At 44.1% G+C, this 11,161-nt stretch overlaps 1 long non-coding RNA gene across 1 annotated transcript; it reads right to left on the reverse strand.

The window, feature by feature from the left end:
- Positions 1-393: 393 nt before the first annotated feature.
- On the reverse strand, positions 394-8,501 carry LOC130682028 (uncharacterized). The gene is made up of 3 exons (XR_008995331.1): positions 8,300-8,501; positions 3,680-3,725; positions 394-614 (listed from the first exon to the last, which is right to left on the reverse strand). It is a non-coding gene; the product is annotated as an uncharacterized LOC130682028 (long non-coding RNA).
- Between the last annotated feature and the right edge of the window lie 2,660 nt (positions 8,502-11,161).

Consider the following 11,161-nt stretch of genomic DNA (forward strand, 5'->3'; position numbering starts at 1 on the left):
TTCTTAGGACGTTTCCCCTAGAGTCCAGTGTGCAGCCTGACCTTGTCAGCACCAATGGAGCTGGTCTGTCTGGAAACACACTGCTCTCTGACTAAGGACTCCCCTCGTCCTATCTTGCCCTTCCTTCTGGTCACAGAGGGGCAGGGTGGGGATGAAATGGGGTGCTGGGGGAGGGATGGAGGAGAATATATGGGCCGCTGCAAACTCATCACAGGCACTTGGGAAACGTCTGTGACATGCAGGGCCTACTGACAGTGACTCGGGGATGTCCCTCATGAAAGGAGGCCTCCTTGTCATTCTGTGTAAACGGCATTTCCTTGCCCATTGCCATTCATACCCTACCTGCCCCATGTGGTACACAGAGACAGATATATTGAGAATGTACGTCTTTACTGATAACACAAGTGTGGAGGGGATAAGGGTGGCATGGGCAGCATGGGTGGCCCATGGGCCCATGGCGCCAGAAGCATCCATCTGTGCTCCAGCTCTGGAACTAGGATTCTAGGGCCCCTCCATCATTACGATGGCAGGGTGGTCTGGGTCAGCTGGCGCGTTCCTGGGCACGAGGTGCTCTGATTTCGCTTGTACTTGGCCCTCCGATTCTTAAACCACATCTATAATCAGAGGGAAAATAGGATTGGTTTAGTATATGAAACAGTTAATGCCATCATAGAAAAAACACAGCATGCAACTTTATATCTGCCATTCGAATTTCAAACTGCATCAGGAGAAACTATTTAATTATTGCTAAAATAACTCCGCAAAGTTAGCACCACACCCCCTCCCTCCGGCTCACCCTCAGCTCCAGCTATGTGCCAAGCTCTGGAATAGGTTTATTACTTTGTCTCTGTGCTCCCAATTTTAATATTCTAGTGTTTTTTCCAGGTATTGGCTGGAAGTCTGGCTTATTAACTGGACCAATCCTTGCTGCTGATCCCAGGCCTGATTACAGGATAAAGAAAGGTCTGTATCCTGACAGTGGATCATCAGCTGTCCAGCTGCCTCTTGCCCCTTCCTCACTAGGGATAGGGTCAGCTTGTGTGCGGGGGAATTTGGACATTGTAAGTAGTGGGCCCTATTTAAATTCGTATTGAGGGGAAGAGCTCCCTATTTGAAAAGCCTATCTATCTTCAGTGAGAAGTAAATAATCAATAGGAAGGAACATGGATTTTTAGACAAGGTTTCCTTCATGGATGTCCTAGGGGTCATGAGTCCTTTGAAACCTCTCGAGAGTTAAAACGCAGTCTGCCCCTTTTTAGGGAGGCCTGGCCATAGGGTCCTGAGGAGTGTGTGGCTTGTCTAACTGGGACCTGAGAGTTGCTGACATCTTGGACACTGCCTTGATTCTTGTAACCTGCAGCATTAAGGGAAGTCGAGACCATCTCAAGGCACACCATGGTCACTGTTGTCAATTCTGCATGCTCCAACCTGCCCCACCCTTCAAACCTTCCTGGGCTCAGGACCAGGTCAGCCCACTCTGCTCTGGCTACAGTTCCAGGATCCTGGACCACAGCCGCTGTTGTCCAGCATGGCAGGTTATCCTAGGCGCTGCTACTCAACCAGGAGGTCCCAATCCCATCCCTTATTCTTAAGGCAAGAACGTGGAACAGGCATTTTAGGAACATAGGTGACAACAATGAGGCTAAGGGGTTGTAGCATGGCTCCTCCCTAAATATCCGCCAACTAATTTTGCAAACAGAGCAAAACTGTCAGTCCAACTTCACTATCTTCTCAGTGTCCTAGTTAATGGGCTTTACATTGTACTTAAATCCTTTTGGAAATTTCCAAACTGCGAATTTTATGTGACACAAAGGGCCTTTTTTCCCTGCCTGAAGCCTCATTTCCGCTCTCCTGTCTTAGTATTTGCAGTCTTTCTGCCGCAGGAATACATGTTTAAGAAAGGCCAGTGTGATAGAGCTCATTTTTGCGGGATCCAAAGGCACCAGTGGTCAAATCTCCATAAACATAACCAAAGCCCACAGCTGGCTGTAGCGGTCTGGGCTGATATTAGGTCTCTATCCCCAATATTGGTTTCACCAAACAGTTCTATTTGCAAAAGAAAGGAGGAAGACTGTGTATTAATTTTCTCATGGAAATGCATGCGGCAGGGTTTGGAAATAGATGAGAACCCTGACGTTTTTTTTCCTGATTTGTGGTTCCTCGTGGCTCCCATTGCCTTCAGAACGCCAGTGAGAGAACACTATATAAACCCGGAGCGGGGGGCAAGCTACTCACCAAGCATTACATTTTCCTTATCCTCTGCAATATGCCTTGCCGGCCTAAGAAACTGCTCCCAACCTCCTCCCACCCTTCCCAAGCCGAGCCAGGCCTGTGAGCCCAGCCTCTGGCATTAGGACGCCAGCACTCAATGGTCGGCTGTGTGGGGCTGCTTTTCAGGCACTCCCAGTGCCAGACCTTCAGCTCTTTGTTCATCACTGCACTCAAATGTGCACTGCAGCAAAGCTAATGAATTCAAAACTCATACCGATTTTCTTTTCTTCTTTGGGGGGAAATACCTCTTTGATAAACCTTAGGGTTCTTTTTATTTTTTTTTGGCCGCCCATTTGTCCCAGATGGGAAAAAAAGTATCATTTCCTGGGGGAATGAAAAGTACTTGAAATTAACACAGCTATGAATCTACCCTGAAAGGAGGGCCATCCTTCCCTCCCCCACCAAACAGATTCCACAAAATTCACCTCTTCAAAGTAGTACCATCACAATGGAAAAAAATAAATTCCTCAGATGTTAGAAATTCCTCAAGAGAATACTGGCACATTTAGTAGATTCATAATGTTGCATTTGCATGGTGTCTGTAAAGACCTATTTTGACTATATGTAATTCTTTTCCTGACCTGTTTCTCCCTTGTTAGGTCAAATTAATATTAATTCAACATTCTTCTTGCTTGCTTCATTCTTTAGGCAAATTTTCAAAGCTTACAAAACTTTCTTCCCATTCTCACCATAATGTGGCTATTCTAGCAATGTCTTCAGGTTGATACATCAAAGAATTAAAGAAAATTGAACTTTAGAGCTGCCGCTCTACGCTGCCTTACCAAACACTTAAAAACACCAGTGAGAGAATCAGGCAACCGGACTTTTAAGCTATCTTCCTCTGTCTCAGCTTAATTAAAAGTTACTCCTTCACTCCCCCATTTATAAACACACTCATTTTTCTAACAGCTTATGTCTGGTTTTAAGTGATTTAGCACAACTGAACCCTCTCATAACCTGCTCTGTGCATTAATTTGAGTACTTCCAAATTTAGGATGAGTCCCACTCTACACAGAAGTGTTCCCTACAGGATACCACTGTTAGAATGAGTGGAACGTTATTGAACATACACATATATATGTATATGGGTATTATATATTCTATATGTATATATAGATCTACATATCTATATGTTTGTAAAATATATGTATTTAGATTTGTACACAGAATAGAAGCAGTTCCTTTTTTTCCCTTTTTCTTTAAGAAATCATGTTCTCACTTGTCATGGGAAATATTCATAAGCTGGAGTTTAAATATCCCATTTTCCACCTGCAAAGATCCCTAAGGTTAAAAGTTCTTTGCCAGTGGAAAAACAACAAAAACACGAATGTGAGAATGCCTAGAATAAAAGCGTCCAATCCTCAAAGCAGGCTTCAGAACGGCTGCCCTGCCATGCAGTTGTACTCACCTGCACTCTAGCTTCAGTCTCACCTATGGATCTTGCAAGTTGGCTTCTGAAGAGAGAAAACCACAAATGTCTTAGTATTCGCAGTTGTGGATAACATTCAATATGTACATTTTATGCTTGTTTTAAATTTGTAGTCTCCCCTCAAGACCGCCCAAGTAAACTTTTCTGTCATTTACGGCCCCAGGCTTCCTTTTTAGATGGCTTCCCCTCAAAATTTAAGGTGGCACTGACAACTCAGTATCCAAGAAAAATAATTTTAATGCACCTTTAAAAAAAATTAATGCAAAGAGTCTAATGAACAAATTATCACAACTTTTAATAAAAGAACAATCCATCAACTGGGGTTGCATGACAGTACCTCACTCTCCTTCCCTGATTCCACTAAAATTTTATTTACTAAAAAGGGCCACTAGCACAGGTGGCAAAAGCAAGAAACACATACATGGGACTACATCAAAATTTAAAACTTCTGTGCATCAAAGGACACAAACGGAGTGAAAAGACAACCCATGGAATGGGAGAAAATATTTTCAAATCATGTATCTGATAAGGAGTTACTATACAGAATATATTAAGAATTCCTACAACTCGACAGTAAAGAAACACCCAGATTAACAAAGGGGCAAAGGGCCCAAACTGACACTTCTTCAAAGATGACACACAAATGGCTACTATGCACGTGAAAAGATGCTCAACATCAATATTCATTAAGGAAATGCAAATCAAAACCACACTGATTTCCTCCTCATCCCATTAAGATAGCTACTATCAAAACACCAGAACACCAAGTGTTGATAAGGATGTGAAGAAATTGGAAGTCTTGGGAATGTAAAATGATGCAGCTGCTAAGGAAAAAACAAAATTTACAAATGGGATTAGCCTATGATCACCAATGTTCCACTTCTGCATATATACCCAAAATAATTGAAAATGGTCTTGGGAAGATATTTGTACTATTCAGAATAGCCAAAAGGCAGAAGCAACCCAAGTGCCCAGTAATAAATGGACAGGTAAAGAAAAGATGGTATTTACGCACAATGGAATATTATTAGCCCTAAAAAGGAAGGACTTCTGGGACACGCTACGACATGAATGAACCCTGAGGATATGATGCTAAGTGAAAAAAGCCAGTCCCACAAAGAAAAAACTATGATTCCACTTCCATGAGGCACTCAGAGTAGTTAAATTCATGGGAACAGATAGTAACAAAACGGTTGCCCGGGCTGAGGGGGCTGGGGGAACAGTGAGTTGCTCACAGTGTACTCACTTCTCAGGTTTCAAGATGAAGAGTCCTGGAGATCAGTTATACAACAATATGTGTGTACATAACACTACTGGACTGTATGTTTAAAAATGGTGAAGACACTACATTTTATGTGTATTTTGCCACAATAAAACATCAGGAGAAAAGGAACAAGACAAGGATGCCCACTCTACCCGCTTTTATTCAACACAGTGCTGCAGTTTGTAGCCATGGAAATCAGACAACACAAAGAAATAAAAGGCATCCAGTTTGGGAGGGAAAAAGTCAAACTGTCACCCTTTGCAGATGACATGATACTGTACATAAAAAACCTGAAAGAATCCACTCCAAAAGTACAACTACTATCTGAATTCAGCAAAGTTGCAGAATACAAAATTAGTACACACAAATCTGTCACAGTCCTATACACTAACGACGAACTAGCAGAAAGAGCAATCAGGAAAACAGTTCCATCCACAGTTGCATCAAAAAGAATAAAATACCCAGGAATAAACCTAACCAAGGAGGTGAAAGACCTATACCCTGAAAGCTACAAGACACTCTTGAGAGAAACTAAAGAGGGCACTAATAAATGGAAATTCATCCCATGCTCTTGGGTACCAAGAATTAGTATTGTCAAAGTGGCCAGCCTGCCTAAAGCAATCTACAGATTCACTGCAATCCCTTTCAAAACACCGAAAGCATTCTTCAAGAAACTGGAACAAATAGTTCTGAAATTCATATGGAATCACAAAAGACCCCTAATAGCCAAAGCAATCCTGAGGAGGAGGAATATAGCAGAGGGGATCTCGCTTCCCAAATCCAAGCTCTACTACAAAGCCACAGTAATCAAGACAATTTGGTACTGGCACAAGAACAGACCCATAGACCAGTGGAACAGGATAGAGAGTCCCGATATTAACCCAAGCATATATGGTCAATTAATATATGATAAAGGAGCCATGGATATACAATGGGGGAAAAGATAGCCTCTTCAACAACTGGTGTTGGCAAAACTGGACAGCTACATGTAAGAGAATGAAACTGGATTACTGTCTAACTCCAGACACAAAAGTAAGCTCAAAATGGATGAAAGACCTGAATGTAAGTCACGGAACCATAAAACTCTTAGGAGAAAACATAGGCAAAAATCTCTTGAATACCAACATGAGCATATCTCCCCAGGCAAGGGAAACAAAAGCAAAAACGAACAAGTGGGACTATATCAAACTAAAAGGCTTCTTCTGTACAGCAAAGGACACCATCAGTAGAACAAAAAGGCATCCTAGAGTATGGGAGAACATATTCATAAATGACATATCCGATAAGGGGTTGACATCCAAAACATATAAAGAGCTCATGTGCCTAAACAATGAAAAACCAAATAATCCAGTTAAAAAATGGGCCGAGGATCTGAAGAGACACTTCTCCAAAGAAGAAATTCAGATGGCCAACAGGCACATGGAAAGACGCTCCACATTGCTAATCATCAGAGAAATGCAAATTAAAACCACAGTGAGATATCTCCTTACACCAGTTAGGATGGCCAACATCCAAAAGACAAGCAACAAAAAATGCTGGCAAGGATGTGGAGAAAGGGGAACCCTCCTACACCGCTGGTGGGAATGTAAATTAGTTCAACCATTGTGGAAAGCAGTATGGAGGTTCCTCGAAAAACTAACAATAGAAATGCCAATCGACCCAGGAATTCCACTCCTAGGAATTTACCCTAAGAATGCAGGATCACAGATTCAAAAAGACATGCACCCCTATGTTTATTGCAGCGCTGTTTACAAGAGCCAAGAAATGGAAGCAACCTAAGTGTCCATCAGTAGATGAATGGATAAAGAAGATAAACAATGGAATGTTATTTAGCCATAAGAAAACAAATCCTACCATTTGCAACAACGTGGATGGAGCTAGAGGGTATGGATCTGATGGACCTCAGTGAAATAAGCCAGGCGGAGAAAGACAAGTACCAAATGATTTCACTCATCTGTGGAGTATAACAACAAAGCAAAAACTGAAGGAACAAAACAGCAGCAGACTCACAGAACCCAAGAATGGACTAACAGTTACCAAAGGGAAAGGGACTGGGGAGGGTGGGTGGGAAGGAAGGGATAAGGGGATTAAGGGGCATTATGATTAGCACACATAATGTGGGGGTGGGGCACGGGGAAGGCGGTATGGCACACAGAAGACAGACAGGTAGTGACTCTGGCATCTTACTATGCTGATGGGCAGTGACTGCAATGGGGTATGTGGTGGGGACTTGATAATGGGGGGAATCTAGCAACCACAATGTTGCTCATGTGACTGTATATTAACGACACCATAATAAAAAAATTAGGAAAAAAGTCTTATAAACCATAAGAATGGGGAAAGGACTCGAATAAGCATTGTAAAAGATGCTCAACATCGCCAATCAACAGCAAAACGCAAATCAGAACCACAGTGAGCTACCACTTCACATGCATTGAGATGACTAATATCAAAAAAACAAAATAACAAGTGTCGAAAACTAAGGAGAATCAGAATCGTTGTGTACTGCTAGTGGGAATGTAAAACAGTGCAGCCATTACGGAAGACAGTAGAGCAGTTGTTAAAGTAAATTAAAAAGAGAATTACCACACAATCCAACAATTCCACCTTTGGGTTTATACCTGAAATAATCGAAAACTGACTCCAACTGATACTTGCACACCCAAGTTCACAGCAGCATTATGCACAGCAGCCAAAAGGCAGAAGCAACCCAAGTGCCCATTAATAAAGGGACAGGTAAAGAAAATATGGCATTTACACACAACAGAATATTAGCCCTAAAAAGGAAGAGACTTCTGAGACATGCTACCACATGAATGAAGCCTCAGGATATTACACTAAGAGGAAAACTCCAGTCACAAAAAGAAAAACTGATTCCACTTACATGAGGCACTCAGTCAAATTAACGGCAATAGAGAGTACAAAACGGGTGCCAGGGCTGAGCTGGGTGGGCGAACAGCGAGTTTCTCACTGCGTATAGACTTCTTAGTTTTCAAGAGGAAGAGTCCTGGAGAGCGGTCATATAACAATACGAACGTACATAACACTACTGGACTGTAGGCTTAAAAATGGCAGAGATACTAAATTTTGCCTTTACGTAAATTTTACAATTAAAAAAAAAAAACACCAACCAGTTTCCAGACTTGATTCACATAACTACTGTGTGAAAATATTTCTGTTGCTGCACAGAAGGCATTCTCATCCCCCAACCTTGGGGCACAGGTGGCTTTTTTGGCTTAGGAAGGGAGAGAGGAGGCTGGGGGAGAGACAAAGGTGCTTGGAAATGAACCTAAACCTCCTGAAGAACAGAGTGCTCCCTGGAGCAAGCCACTTACCTTGTGAGCCTGTCCAGGTACCGAGTTTGCTCAAAAATGCTTTCCATCACCCGCACCTGCTCCGGCATGAATTTAACGCGCCAGGCACGTCGCTTCCCACGGTGGGGCAGCGCAGCCTCGGCAGCCGCCGCCGCACAAGCCGGGTCTTCAGGCTGTTGATTCTTCTGGCCACCCCCACTACCCTCGTGGCTCCCGTCGACCTCGTGGCTCCCGTCGCCCTCACGGTTCCCGTCACCTTCACGGTTGGAATCGCCCGGGAGGCCTGGAGTTCCTTCGCCAGGGTGGCCACCTCCTTCCTCGTCTGATGCTGCACCCTGCACGAATCCAGATCTTACTCCGGTTTCGTATGTTCCCAGGCAGAAGTAGCCCAGGTTATAGTAGATGCCCAGGTCATAGTAATTGCCGCTGGGCTGACGCTCCATGGCTGGAGCAAGGCAAAAGCCGTGCGCTTCCACAAACTTCTGGCCAGGAACAGAGCGGCCGGCACAGACGTTTTTTCTGGCGCCAGCTACCGGTTCTAACTGGTTTGGGGCTGGTTCTAGGCCTGCCCACACCCCTTCAGACGACTGCTATTGGCTGTCTCTTTCCCGCCAGTTGTAGTGAGTGGGACTTGCTTCGGCGCGAAAGCGGCTGGGGCGTGGCCACAAGGGGTGCTATGAGAAGGACGTGTGGTGGGGGGATGGGCGTGTGCAGAGTCAGGGCTCTACAGCTCAGCTTACTAATGAGTCAGGAGGCGTGTCTGTTGTGCGAGATTATGCAAGCCGATTTTGGGGAGGGGTCGGGAGTGGGGAGAGATGGAAGGCATGAGACCTCACACCAACTATGGGGAGCCCTTGTGAAAAGTTAGGAGACCATCTTACGGTCCAACCCTCCACATTTGGCATCCTGCATATGCTACGAGTTAATAAGCTGAAATGATTAATTAGGGGGCTGTTTCCTCCTGATTTTCTGCACGTGCACTCAAGGCAGAGCCCACCGTGTTCCCCAGGGTGTCGGCACAGGAGCTTGAGGCTGGGTCTGCAGAGCATTCTGGGTCGGGTGTGCTCTGCAAGAAACCCAAAGCGTCCCTCAAAGTTCAAGTTCTCCAAAGTTTTAGTAATGAATCTGCATCAGAGTGCAGGTGCAGATCCCAGCCCCGTGCTTAGTGCATCCAAGAACGCTTGCACTGCACAGTGGATTCCATAGTGGAGTACACGATCTGAATTCCCTTGGGGAGGATGCTTCCTCCGCTGCACTGCACTCCAGCATCTTGCTATGTTCCCCACACAGGCTCGGGTGCTCCCTGTGCTGGGTGGGCTCCTGTTGTGAACCCAGGTGAGTATCCTCCACCTTTCTGCCTGCTCCTCCTCCTCCTCCTCCCTATATAAACTAGCCCCTTTCCTCCCTTTTCCTGGAAATAACATCCTGACCTCTTGCTCAGGAAAAAATAACATTTTATTTATAGTCAAATAAAAAAGATCCGGGCCAGGTTGAGGGCTCGGTGGTTCTCCCTTCAAGACGTGTTTTGTAGATGCTCCAGTGGTGTTCATATCCCAAATATTTAAAGTGGCTTCTAATAGTGGGCCCTAGGCTTGGAATTTTATGTCCTTTACCCTGTTTTTACCGTGGCAGCCACCAGTGTCTTCAGCATCGTTTTATGAAAGAAACCATTTTTGCGGGTCCTTGTAAGTATCATGGAGCTGAGGCACCTCACCTCCTGCGCCTAATGGGTAAGTGCCTCCCATTTCATATTTCTGGAGGACACCTAAAATTCAGCTAGAATGTGGTGACTGACTAATTCACTTTTAAAAAGATGTCCAGGGATGGCAATCCCACAACCTCTCTCTGACTTCAACCAAATTGTTTCCTTTGCAGGCTGGCACTTGGGGATTAGCAGGCCTCCCCTCCTCTTGGCTAGATTATTGATGATGGATTTTCAACCTTGAATCAGTTATTACACGAGAGACCCAACGGGTTTTCCTCATGGTTTGCAATAGACTAGTTAGGAAATCTGTGACAGCACAGGGGGTGTGTCCTTCCACAGATTTCCACAGTGGGCTCCACTGTTATCTAACCTCCAGTCCCTCTCCTCTAGGTGAGTGTTGCTCTACCTCCATACCAGCTATTCCAGTATTTACTTCAACTTTTTAAGTTAGATGTAGTTTAATTTTTATTTTAAAATAAAGGTGGTGTTCTATTCCAAGCGAAAGTAGCTAGGAATCATGGTCTGATGTGACAGATCTGATTGGGAGATCAAGGGCTCTGGAGCCAGACTGCTGGCTTCCAAATGCTGGCTTTGTTTGCCACTTGCTCTCTGGCTACTCTGACGAGCTGCTTATTCTCACTTTGCCTTGGTTTAGTTATCTTTAAAATGGGGATAACAGTTTTAACTAGTAGTTGTAATGGGGTGTTAGGAGGATGAATTGCGCTGATGACAATAAAACTTCCTAAATGACCATTACACTGTGCAGCCTCACATTTCCTACTTCAGTCACTTTCATATTTTTTATTCACAAGGGTCCAAGAGAGGAGAGACTGCTATCCTCTGGCAGTGTTCAGTGAAGATAGGGACATTTTCGTGTGAAAATGACACTTGTATCATGTCTTTTTTTTTTTTTTTTTTAACCAGTGTGCTTCAGCCAATAAGCCTATGTTGGCTTCTTCATGTATAAGCTCTGTGCCAGCAAGTGTATCAGAAGAGTGCTTATGTCAATCAACAGTTCTTTTTCTGGAGCCTTAGATACTTTATCCCTAGGAGCCAGAAAATAGTAATGAAATAATAGTTTCCATGTTTTACGTGCCTATTCTGGGTCCAACAGGAGGACAAGCACTATATGACTCATAATTTGCAGGCATGACAGAGTCTAATTCACATTTTACCCA

This window comes from Manis pentadactyla, chromosome X, assembly GCF_030020395.1.
Source record: "Manis pentadactyla isolate mManPen7 chromosome X, mManPen7.hap1, whole genome shotgun sequence".
Taxonomy (NCBI): domain Eukaryota; kingdom Metazoa; phylum Chordata; class Mammalia; order Pholidota; family Manidae; genus Manis; species Manis pentadactyla.